The sequence below is a fragment of the Petaurus breviceps genome, unplaced genomic scaffold (genome assembly GCF_028583685.1).
Source record: "Petaurus breviceps papuanus isolate PSGF00001 unplaced genomic scaffold, PetGlider_PUasm1.0 37, whole genome shotgun sequence".
In the NCBI taxonomy this organism is placed as follows: Eukaryota; Metazoa; Chordata; class Mammalia; order Diprotodontia; family Petauridae; genus Petaurus; species Petaurus breviceps.
The window spans coordinates 94,345,525-94,355,819 of record NW_027186296.1 but is presented as its reverse complement, the minus strand read 5'-3'; positions in this window follow the sequence as shown (position 1 = coordinate 94,355,819).

Sequence of the window (10,295 nt, the reverse complement as noted above, 5' to 3'; positions counted from 1 at the left end):
AAAGAAAGAAAGAAAGAAAGAAAGAAAGAAAGAAAGAAAGAAAGAAAAAATCAATTTAGTGGAACTGACTGGAGGTGAGGAATTCAGTCAAATCATTGTATGATGTTCTCCAAATACCTGGCCAATTGATCAGCTTTTTACCTCTTCCACAGGCATTGTGTAGATAAAACTTGAAAAAGATGCTTTTGCGTACACAAATGTGATGAAAAATGCTTCTTTGCCAGGACATATGCTCTTTAAAAATTTCAAATCCCTCAAAACACTTGAACTGTGAAGGCATGTTTCCTATTACCATGTTTATAACATACTGTGACTCTTCCCCTGGTGCTGTAAATCTACATTTGTATAATACTTTACCACTTATGAAGTCACTTATTTCATCTGATTCTGTAGAGCATATAATATAATCCCTATTTTAGAGATGTGAAAAAGTGAGGTATAGAGAGACCAAGTGGCTTCTCCAGGGCCATGTAACTAAAAGTAGCAGGAAAATAGAACCTTAGAGCTAGAGGTTCTCGAGTCCAACTCTTTCATTTTACAGGTGAGAGAACTGGAACCCAGACAGGCTAAGGCACTTAGCTAAGGTCTAACAGTGAAGTAGAGACAGAGCTGAGACACAACGCCCAATAGATACTCTGTGCACTGCCTGTATTCAGACGTTTCATTTCTTACATTATTATTACTAGCATTCTTTTTTTTTTCTTTGAGAGGGCAATTGGGATTAAGTGACTTGCCCAAGGTCACACTGCTAGTTTTTGTGTTAAGTGTCTGAGGCTGGATTTGAACTCAGGTCCTCCTGACTCCAGGGCATGTGCTCTATTCACTGTACCACCTAGCAACCCCGATATTATTAGCATTCTTGACAATACACTTACATAGGGCTTTCTAATTATTTTTCCCAGTTTGTTCCCATCTTGTCAGGGGCCCAATGACTTACAGCAGCTATGAGAGTTGTAATGATTAAGTGTAAAAGTACCCTGAGTACTCACAGCTAACTAGCCCCCCACAGCATTTATAAAGACAGCTAAGTAAGCTGCTGACTGGTTTCACTTTGGTAGTCATTTGTTCTCATTGGCCATGATAAAGTGACTCTGTATTTCTTATCTATATTATTTTTACTTGTATTTTTTTAGAGTCCGTTTTAGTTCCAACTTCTCTTCTTCCGTTGCTTAGAGGCCCTTAGTAATCTTGTGACTGATTTTTTCTTCCAAACAGATTTTTGTTTGGCATTACAAACAAAACATCTGTCTTTGTCTGACTGCTTAAAATCATTTGCTAGTTTACCTGGAAAAAGTACTGTCATTTACTTTAAAAGTTTTTAGCAAAATATTGCTAGAAACTAATGTGGAAATCTTTTTTATATACAACTTTTATACTTTCATCACTAGGCATTTCAGAGGCAATTTCTTCTGACAGCAAAGTTAAGGTAAAGGTTATAATGCTATCTCAGCTGGTAAGATCATGAGCCTAAACAGACTTCTCATCAGTACAAAGAACTCCAGAGGACAGGAGGAAAGGTGTTTATTCTTCCCTTAAAAATAACAATAGGAACTTGTGATTTGACCTTTGAGTAAGGAAGACCTTTGTTCAAGATCCATCCCTATCACACACTGGCTATGTAACCCTAGGAACAATGGGTAACATCTCACTGCCCCAGGCTTTCTAAAACTCTAAATTGCAGAACTCTTGCCAATTTGCATTGTCAAAGGTAATTTTCTCACTTGGAGCTCTCTGTGGAGATTAAATAATTTAAATGTAATTGTTGACCCCAGAAACTTTGCTACATACTATGTATTTATATATTGCATATGTATATGCACATATGTTATCTAAGTATACATATTTATGTGAAATTAACATATAACTGGGAGTTTTTACTAGATCACATATTCCCATCCTTTCTCTGATGAGCAGCTCCTTTTGACTTTCCTGAATTATCCAGGAGCAAAGAGTACTAAGAATTAAAACTGTTGACTTGTGGGAGGGTTGACTTCTACCTGGGCTCTGCTCGAAGCTGGCAAGTCCTATCTGAATCGTTGCTGGGTAGAAAGTATGGCAGTGATAACCAGCTTCATATCATCAACCAGAAAGAGCTTCAATATCAACCTATGGAGACTTTTAGTTTAGATACTTTGAACTTGATACCCTGGACAATGATGAAATGCCCTAAGATAAAATGAAGAATTCCTTTATTATAAACAAGCCAAGAAAGAATGTTCCCTAAGCATACAGAAATGGCTCATTCATCATCATCAGAAAAACTCAGTGAATAAATTCTTGATCTGTACAACACCAACACAACCCTGGTTCTCCTCGTTGCTTTTTTCACCAAATAGACCCAGCAGAGTATATTTGCTCATTTGTTCCTTTGTTCATTCAACAAACATTTATCAAATATCTTTCTATGATAGATACTGCAACAAAACAAAAGAAGTGTATAAGATGTAGTTCTTACCTTAAGTCAATTAAGTGTTAGGCATTAGAACAAATATTATGAACTTAGGGATATCATCAGAGGTGAAAAAAAATTGTCAGATATCATTTAATTACAAGAGAGGCCAGTCAAATAGGCAGGAGGTATTTGTTTTTAAGGGTTATAATTTATGTAATGATTATATTTCCATTTCATAGCACCAAAAACTCAGAGCTAGGAAGGACCTCAGAAGTCATATAATCAATACGCTACTTTAAACCATGTTCTTCATAATACTCCTGACAAAGAAAAGATTGTGCTTGAAGATAGGAAAAGTTTGAATGGAATGAATTGGTGATCCTGCTCATGGCACAAGCCATGGGAAAAACACCAATGTTTTCAGTCATGCATATAGACAGCTTTAGCCGACTCACTTCTGAGTTTGACAGAAGAAAAGATTCACCAAATTGGATCGAGTCTAGACCTTTGAAAGCTCCTGATCCTATCTTCCTCCAAATGTTCTGCCATCATGAGCTGGAGCTCAAGAATTAATCTCTCAAAACCCAGTGATTACCTCCAGAGACAGTTACAGACCCTGACACAATCCTGGAGAAAAGACCATACATGAATTCCCCAAAGATGGCGCCATAGGGACTCTTGTCATTATTTTGGGTGGACTCCAGGAACAGAAATATACATTCTGGCCAAGAAAAATTTCCCTTTTCTCCTGGGTCACCAAGTATAGGATGGGGCTGCCTAGGAGACATTTGTAGGTTTATAAACTCCAAATCCATTTCTTGCTGATTCCTTAAAGTCTCTTCTTTTCCCATTCACTTTCCTGACTCTGTCTCAACTGCTGCCTTACCACTTTGGGGAAAATTCTACCCTGAGACCTTGCTTTCCTGATGAGTGAATCCTTCCCTGGTACCATCATTTTAAGAAGGACCATAGTAATCCTTCAACTCACACCATACTCACTCTACTATTTGTTATTTTTTTTCCTACTGCCTTGCCCTCATGAAATAAATATCTTTCCATTTCTTTCCCTACTCCTTTATGTGTGTTATATTCTTCCATTAGAATATATGTTTGTTCAGAGCATGGACTGTCTAATTTACTTGTATTTGTGTTCTTAGCAATCAGCACAAATCAAATGCTCTCTCTCTGTGTCTCTCTCTCTGTCTCTCTGTCTTTGTCTGTCTGTCTCTCTCTCTGTGTCTCTGTGTGTCTCTCTCTGTCTTTGTCTGTCTCTCTCTTTCTCTCTCTGTGTCTCTCTCCCCTTTCCTTTCCCTCTCTCCCTCCTCCTCCTCCTCCTTCTTCTCCCTAAGTTATTCATTGGAGAGTTGGTTGTTAGGTTGGAGAGGATGCAGGCTGTGGTGGAAAGAGAATTGGACTTGAAGTTGAAAGGCCCAAGTTTGAGTCTTAGCCCCATCACTTACCAGCTGTTTGACTTTCAGCAAGTCACTAAAGCTCTCTGAATCTCATCATCTGTAAAAGGACACTTTGCCCTACTAGTTCCTAGGGTTGTTTTAGGGAAAGCACACTCTATAAGCTATAAAAGGCTACATAAATGTGGCCTACTATTACTATCAGTTTTCAGTGCAGAAAGACCAAAGAGCCATTGAAGCAGCTGAATCAAGACAATTTTTTCAAAAGTTCTGTGGCCCATTGCGAGCCTCCACCCACACTTAACTCTGCCCTCCTCTGGGACTGAGCAGCCATGAGAGAGATGGCACCTGAGGCTGGCAGACAGAAAGGAGCAGACCCTTCACTATAGCTGTTTGGCAAGATCCAAAGGGTGTGTCTGCTCAGGCATGCCAGGTAGAAAGGTAAAGGAAGTACAGATGATAATTTGAAAGATTTAAGAGATCTTTGCCTGTCATCAGATTTTATTGGGTTGTCATTGACACATGTTTGTGTTCTCTCCAGAGCAGGTAAAAGAGAGAAGGAACCAAGGCAGAGTATTCATTCCCATGGTCCAGATCTAGGAACTCCACCTTTCAACCCTCACAGCTGACCAGATGAGGAAAGATGTCATGTTCCATGGAGAAGGTTGGAAGGATGTGTTTGGCAGTCAACTAATGCTCCTTGGGTACTCTAGGGGGTGTGTCCCTGCCTAGGATAACACCCAGGAAACAATGGAGGAATGATAAAATTCCTGGCACCATAACTTGCATTAACAACATCTCCCTTGAATTAAAAACATGTTTCTCATGGAAACAATGCTGATTTGATCTGGCAGGAAGTAGGAATCTCTGTGGATTGTACAGAAGCTCCCCAGTGTAATTGGAAAGACAAAGACAATCAGAGTTTGTTGATCGATTTACAGGCTTCAGAAAAGGCAGGGGTCAGGGAAAAGAAGCATTTTCCCTATCACTTTCTCAAGTCTAACCAATCAATAAAATGAAGAATCAAGCCCTGATTTATACTTGCTGATTTCCAAGGTGCACATGCTCACAATGAAAATTTAACAGTTAGTTCTTAATCAGTCAGAACTCACTGTAGTATGCCCCTGCTCTGAGATTCCTTCTAGTTCCATGTAAAATCCCTTAACCTCAATATGCTTCAGTTTCTTCATCTGATGACCATAATATTTGTCCCCCCTCCCTCACAGAGTCATGGTAGGAAAAAGCTTTATAAACTGTTGATATATATTGATAGAATGAATTCAGGATTGTTGGATTGAGTGATGGAAGACAATTTAGAAGTCATTTCAGTCATTTTATAGAAAAGGAAGCTGAGTCTCAGAGAAATTGTGAGTTGACCAAGGTCATACAGGTGACAAGAAGAAAAGTAAGGATTGGAAAATACATTTTTCTGACTCCATATTCAGAGTTCTTTTCTCTATACCATTCTGGTTCTTCTATTAAAAGAAGTTTAAAAACCTTTCACCCTCTCTCACTTCTACCCCTTCACCCCTAATTCCTGGAATAGAGGATTAAGAACAAGAACTGGAAAAGGAGAAAGGGCCAGGCTCTTTGGCCATCATGTGGTGTGTGTGTGTGTGTGTGTGTGTGTGTGTGTGTGTGTGTGTGTCGGTGGGATGGAAGCTCCCTGCCAGTTGGCCACCCTTCCCTACCACATACTTGGCTGGCTGTCAGTGGGGAAACAGTGTGAGCTTTGAGCTGAAGAGTGTTGTTAGATCCATGTAAACTCTAATAAATTAGAGATTAGTGGGATCTGTTGAGCTGTTGGTGATTAGAGCTTGAAGATTTGGTGTCAATACCTGAAACTTTTTCTTGGCCCCCTTGGGGGCCTGGGTGTGATCTCAGGCAAAGAGACTTGCCCTCCCCTGCTCCCTTTTACAAAATGCCAAATGTGACTTTGATCATTGGGTGTCTGTCTTTAGGCTCAACCAGTTTGGTAAGAGATACTGTAAGGCCTACACAAAACACTGTCTTGTGACCGTGGGCAGTGAGTTCTTTCAGTTTCTTGGTAAAAGTCCCTTTTGAAAAACAACCTTTTGTTGGGGTTTGAGGGAGGAGTGGCTAAGAGAAGAAGGAAGATGCTGAGGCAAGAAAGAAAACTAAAGGCCCCTCATTTCCGAAGTGGAATAAAAGCAACAATGGTTTGACCTCCCCCTTCTTGGTAATAAGTCCTACTTTTACCCAGTGAGGATTGGTCACTTCTCTTACAATACACTGAAAATGAACCAGATCTAAAACTTCCAGAGAAAGGAAAGGAGACTGCGTTAGGGCAATAGAGAAGAGAGCATGGTGGCCATTGGTAGCCGACAATTATTTTATCCTCTGAGGTGTGACAGGCCATCTGGACAAAGCAAGGAGAGGCTGCTTCTGGTAGGAATTTCTTTCAGCCCATATCCTGGTAAGCTTCATGGCATAAAGGGTTCACAACGGTGAAGGAAGGAAGGTAGAAAGGAATTTTTTTCTAGTCTACCTCCCAATTAGTGTCTCTGCTTGCAGCCTCTCTCTGTCTCTCTCTCTCTCTCCTTCTCTCTCTGTCTCTGTCTCTCTCTCTCTCTGTTTCTCTGTCTCTGTCTCTCTCTGTCTTTGTCTCTGTCTCTCTCTCTGTCTCTCTCATCCATCTTCCATAAAACTACCAAACTAACACCCCTAAAAAGCAGATCTGGTCATTTCACTCCTTTGCTCAAGAAGTTTTAATGGTTCTCTGTTACCTCTAAGAGGTACAAGGGGCCTTTTCTGAGGAGAACCTAACTTCCAATCCTGCTTAAGACACTCACTAGCTAGCAATGTAACCCTGTAATGAGCTATGTGACACTGAATGGCACTTTCTTCACAGAGTTGTTATGGACATCAAATGCAAAGTACGTTATAAACTTTATATTTCTATAAAGTATCAGCAATTATCATTTGTAATGTATATATGTTGTATTTATTTGGGCATACATTGTATCCCTTCAATAGAATGTGAGCTCCTGGAGGGCAGAGAATGTTTCCTTTTTTGTCAAAGTCCCGGTACTTTGCACAGCACCCTGCATTTGGTAGGGGCTTAATAAATACTTGCTGGATTCAACTGAGTAAAATCACAGAACACTTTTGTGTCTTTGTTCATTTTGTCCAGAGTAGTTCTGTTGTGAGAGAGCAATTACGATGGCATGCAAAGCTATCTTGGTATCAAAGTCACATTAGGCTCAAATTTGGTACCAAGATGGATGCCTTCTATCACTTTGCAAACTCCATGGCAAATTGCCCAGGAAAACGTTGGAGGAGAGGTTTTTGTGGCTCTTATATTTTACCCTCCCTTGAGATGCCTCCATCTCCAGGTGTGAGGCATCTTAAATATGGTCACTCCTTTTCCCATATCATGTCATTTTTTCTACATTGGTCAGCTACCAGAAGTATGTCAAAAGGGGAGTAGAGAAGGCTGGAATGGTCTGTGAGAGCATGGCCCCATTGCATATGGGAGCTTCAAACAAAACTGTTTCTGAAGATTTGGGCATATCTGGGTAGGGGCTGACATCTATCTAGGTTTTCAATCCTTTAAATGCCCCCTTCCCCTTCTTATGTCTGCTGAATAACCTTGGGTAAGTCAAGACACCCCATTGATCTGGTCTCTCTGTTCACACACTTTGCATAAACATATAAAAGGACCTCAATGGGAAGTCTATAATATAGCCCAACCTTCCTTTTCTCCATCCTCCTTGCCTTTGTCTTCCCTTCCTTCCCATAATCTTTAGCTAATGAAGATTGTTGACTATAGATGTGGCCTATTCTCAAAGCCTGTCACTATAACCTGAAGTCAGGGACATAGAAATAATTATAGAACATGGACTCTATTAAGATCTAGTTCTCTTCCCTCCCCCCATTTTACAAATGAGGAAAACAAGGTCACGCAACTGGCAAGTACAAGATCAAGGACTAAGGCCCATGTCTTTTCCTGTGGCCATTGTCTCTCCACCCAAACATAGCTACCACCCAGGCAAGCTTGAGGGTGATCAAAAGTTTAAGAAGGAAGGGCCCCCAGTGTGCACAGTGAGGGTATTTCTGGGAACAGAAAAGGTTTTTTTTGGAAGGAGATGTCAAATTTAACCTTTTCCTGGCCTGTCGGTACATGGTACTGGTGCCCATGGGAGAGCTCCCCCACTGTGAGATCTCAATGGCCCCAGAGATCAGAGTTGCTGGCTTTTAATCTTGGAGAAAACAAGAGAACTAAAGCTTTCTAAATAGAAGCAGCAGCAATCAGATTTTTCTTTTGTGTTTTTTATTTCCAATGAGGAGCCTGTGGAAATGTCAAATGATTAAGAGGGCTGAGATCAGCCCTTGGAAGGAGTAAGCAGGTCAGGTGCTGGAGGGGGCCCCTAATCCGAAAGGGGTGGGGGGAGGGTGATGAAGACAGCCAGCCAGTGTGGGAACTTCCATGTGTTCTTTCTGAGAACCCTCTTGGAGACTCTTCAGCAGGTCTCAGAGGAAATAACGAAAGGGGATTTACCCCTGGGCTTAGGTGATCCATGTGGGTCTGAACCAGAGCAAATAAGAGGTACTTAAGTTCCATTCTCCAAAGTGGGGACCAGTCTATTCATTTGGTTTAACCCTGAGAGAGTCGGGAGCAGTCATGGTCCCCTGCACTGTAGGCAAAGATTGAAAGGGTTTGGGGGAGGGGAGAACAAGAATTAGAAAATCTTCCAATTTCTTTTTAGATGCCTTTCCATTCCTGACTCTCAGATTGACTGCTGGTCATCCGACCTCATCAGAGGTCTTTGGGCAAAGGACAGATAGTCACTTTTCAGGTCTGATGTTGCAGGGATTCTTATTTATTGACTTGAATGCTATGGCCCTTGGGGGCCCTCCTACCTCATATTCTGAGATTCTGTCATAAGCCATGACAGGCCTAACAGCAGAACTTGCTTCTCAGAAATATTATCAAGTATCTAGTAAGCCTGCCTTGTACAGGGTGCTCTAGACATTTAGAGAGACACAAAAATAAATAAAACTGGGTGCTGCCCTCAGGCAGCTTACTGTGCCTGTAGAGGAAATAAGATTTGTACAAAAATAACTGCCTTATTGGTTCAAATAAAAGCCACCCTTTCTCACTAAATCTGGACTTTGGGCAAACCAAATGTAGCTTATTATCTTGCCCTCAGTACCAAAATGGCAAAGACAAAAAGAGCAATGCAGATGACAATGAATAAAACATTATTTGAATAGAAAGAAATAGGAAAGTAAAATCTTTAACAATAAATATTTTTAGACTGTAATTCAACAAAATCATTTCTCATATAGACTCATAGAGACCTTAGAGATAATTTATTCCAAAGCCCTCATTTTACAGATGATGAAACTGAGGCCCATGGCAATGAAATGATTTAACCAACGTCACAAACATGCTAAGTGGCAGAGGCAGGATTCAAATCCACATCCTATGACTCCAAATTCTATGACTTTTTACATTGCATCTCAAGGCTATGCTATATATAAAGACATTTTTTTTGTCCTTTCAAACTGGTCTCATTCAGGGATTACAACCTATGTATTAGATTAGCATATATTCAAGTCAATAGAAATTGACCAAAAAATGGCAAGTGCCTAGGAGAAGAACAGAAGCCTCCGAGTCAGCTTCATGGAGATGAATTAGTTAGCACTGGAGCTGGCCTTTGAAGAATGAGTAGGATTTCAAAGAGCAAAGAAGGGGGGAACACTGAGCAAAAATGTTCAGGTGGGAAGGTATGAGTCAAGGAACAAAAGGGTGAGTGTTAAGTCTGGTGAATGTAGAGGTGTAGCATGAGATACAGTTGGACAGGGGGTTCAGAGCTGAGTTGTAGAAGGCATTGAAGGTCAGGCTAAGAGCCCTAAAAGCATTCTATAGCCAGGTTATCTAGTATGGTACCTCCGGATTGTAAGGGAGAAAAAGTACCCTAAATTAGGAAAAATGCAACATTCTTAATATTTTGGACTTACTTAGATCAGAATTGGTACTTTGTTGGCAAGGGAAACTCCAGATGAGGAAGCTTCCTCTCCCAATGCACATCAGCACCCACTCTACAATTGTGAGCCTTAGAGAGTTGTCTAGGGACACCTAGAAGTTAAGAGGCTTCCCCAGGGCAAGGGTCATACAGCCACATTCCTGCGTCAGTGGCAGGACTTGAACTCAGTTCTTCTTAACTCAAGGAGAAGTTCCTTGTCCAAATGACACACTGTTTTTCATTCTTGCCATATTGCAGTCATTTAATAATAATAAATAAAATGTTCTGTTGGAAAAAATGGAGTCTATAATCATCTTATTCTGATTGTAAGATCATGATTTAACAATCAACATGGAGTCTCTTATTAAATGATTCCCAAACCCAGTGACCCATAGATGAAAACAAAAAACCAACAACAAAATCACTCCTCGGTCTTTCTCTTTTCTTTACTTGGACAATTTCTTCATTACTGCTGCCTAAGATAGGCAATCACAGGCTGAT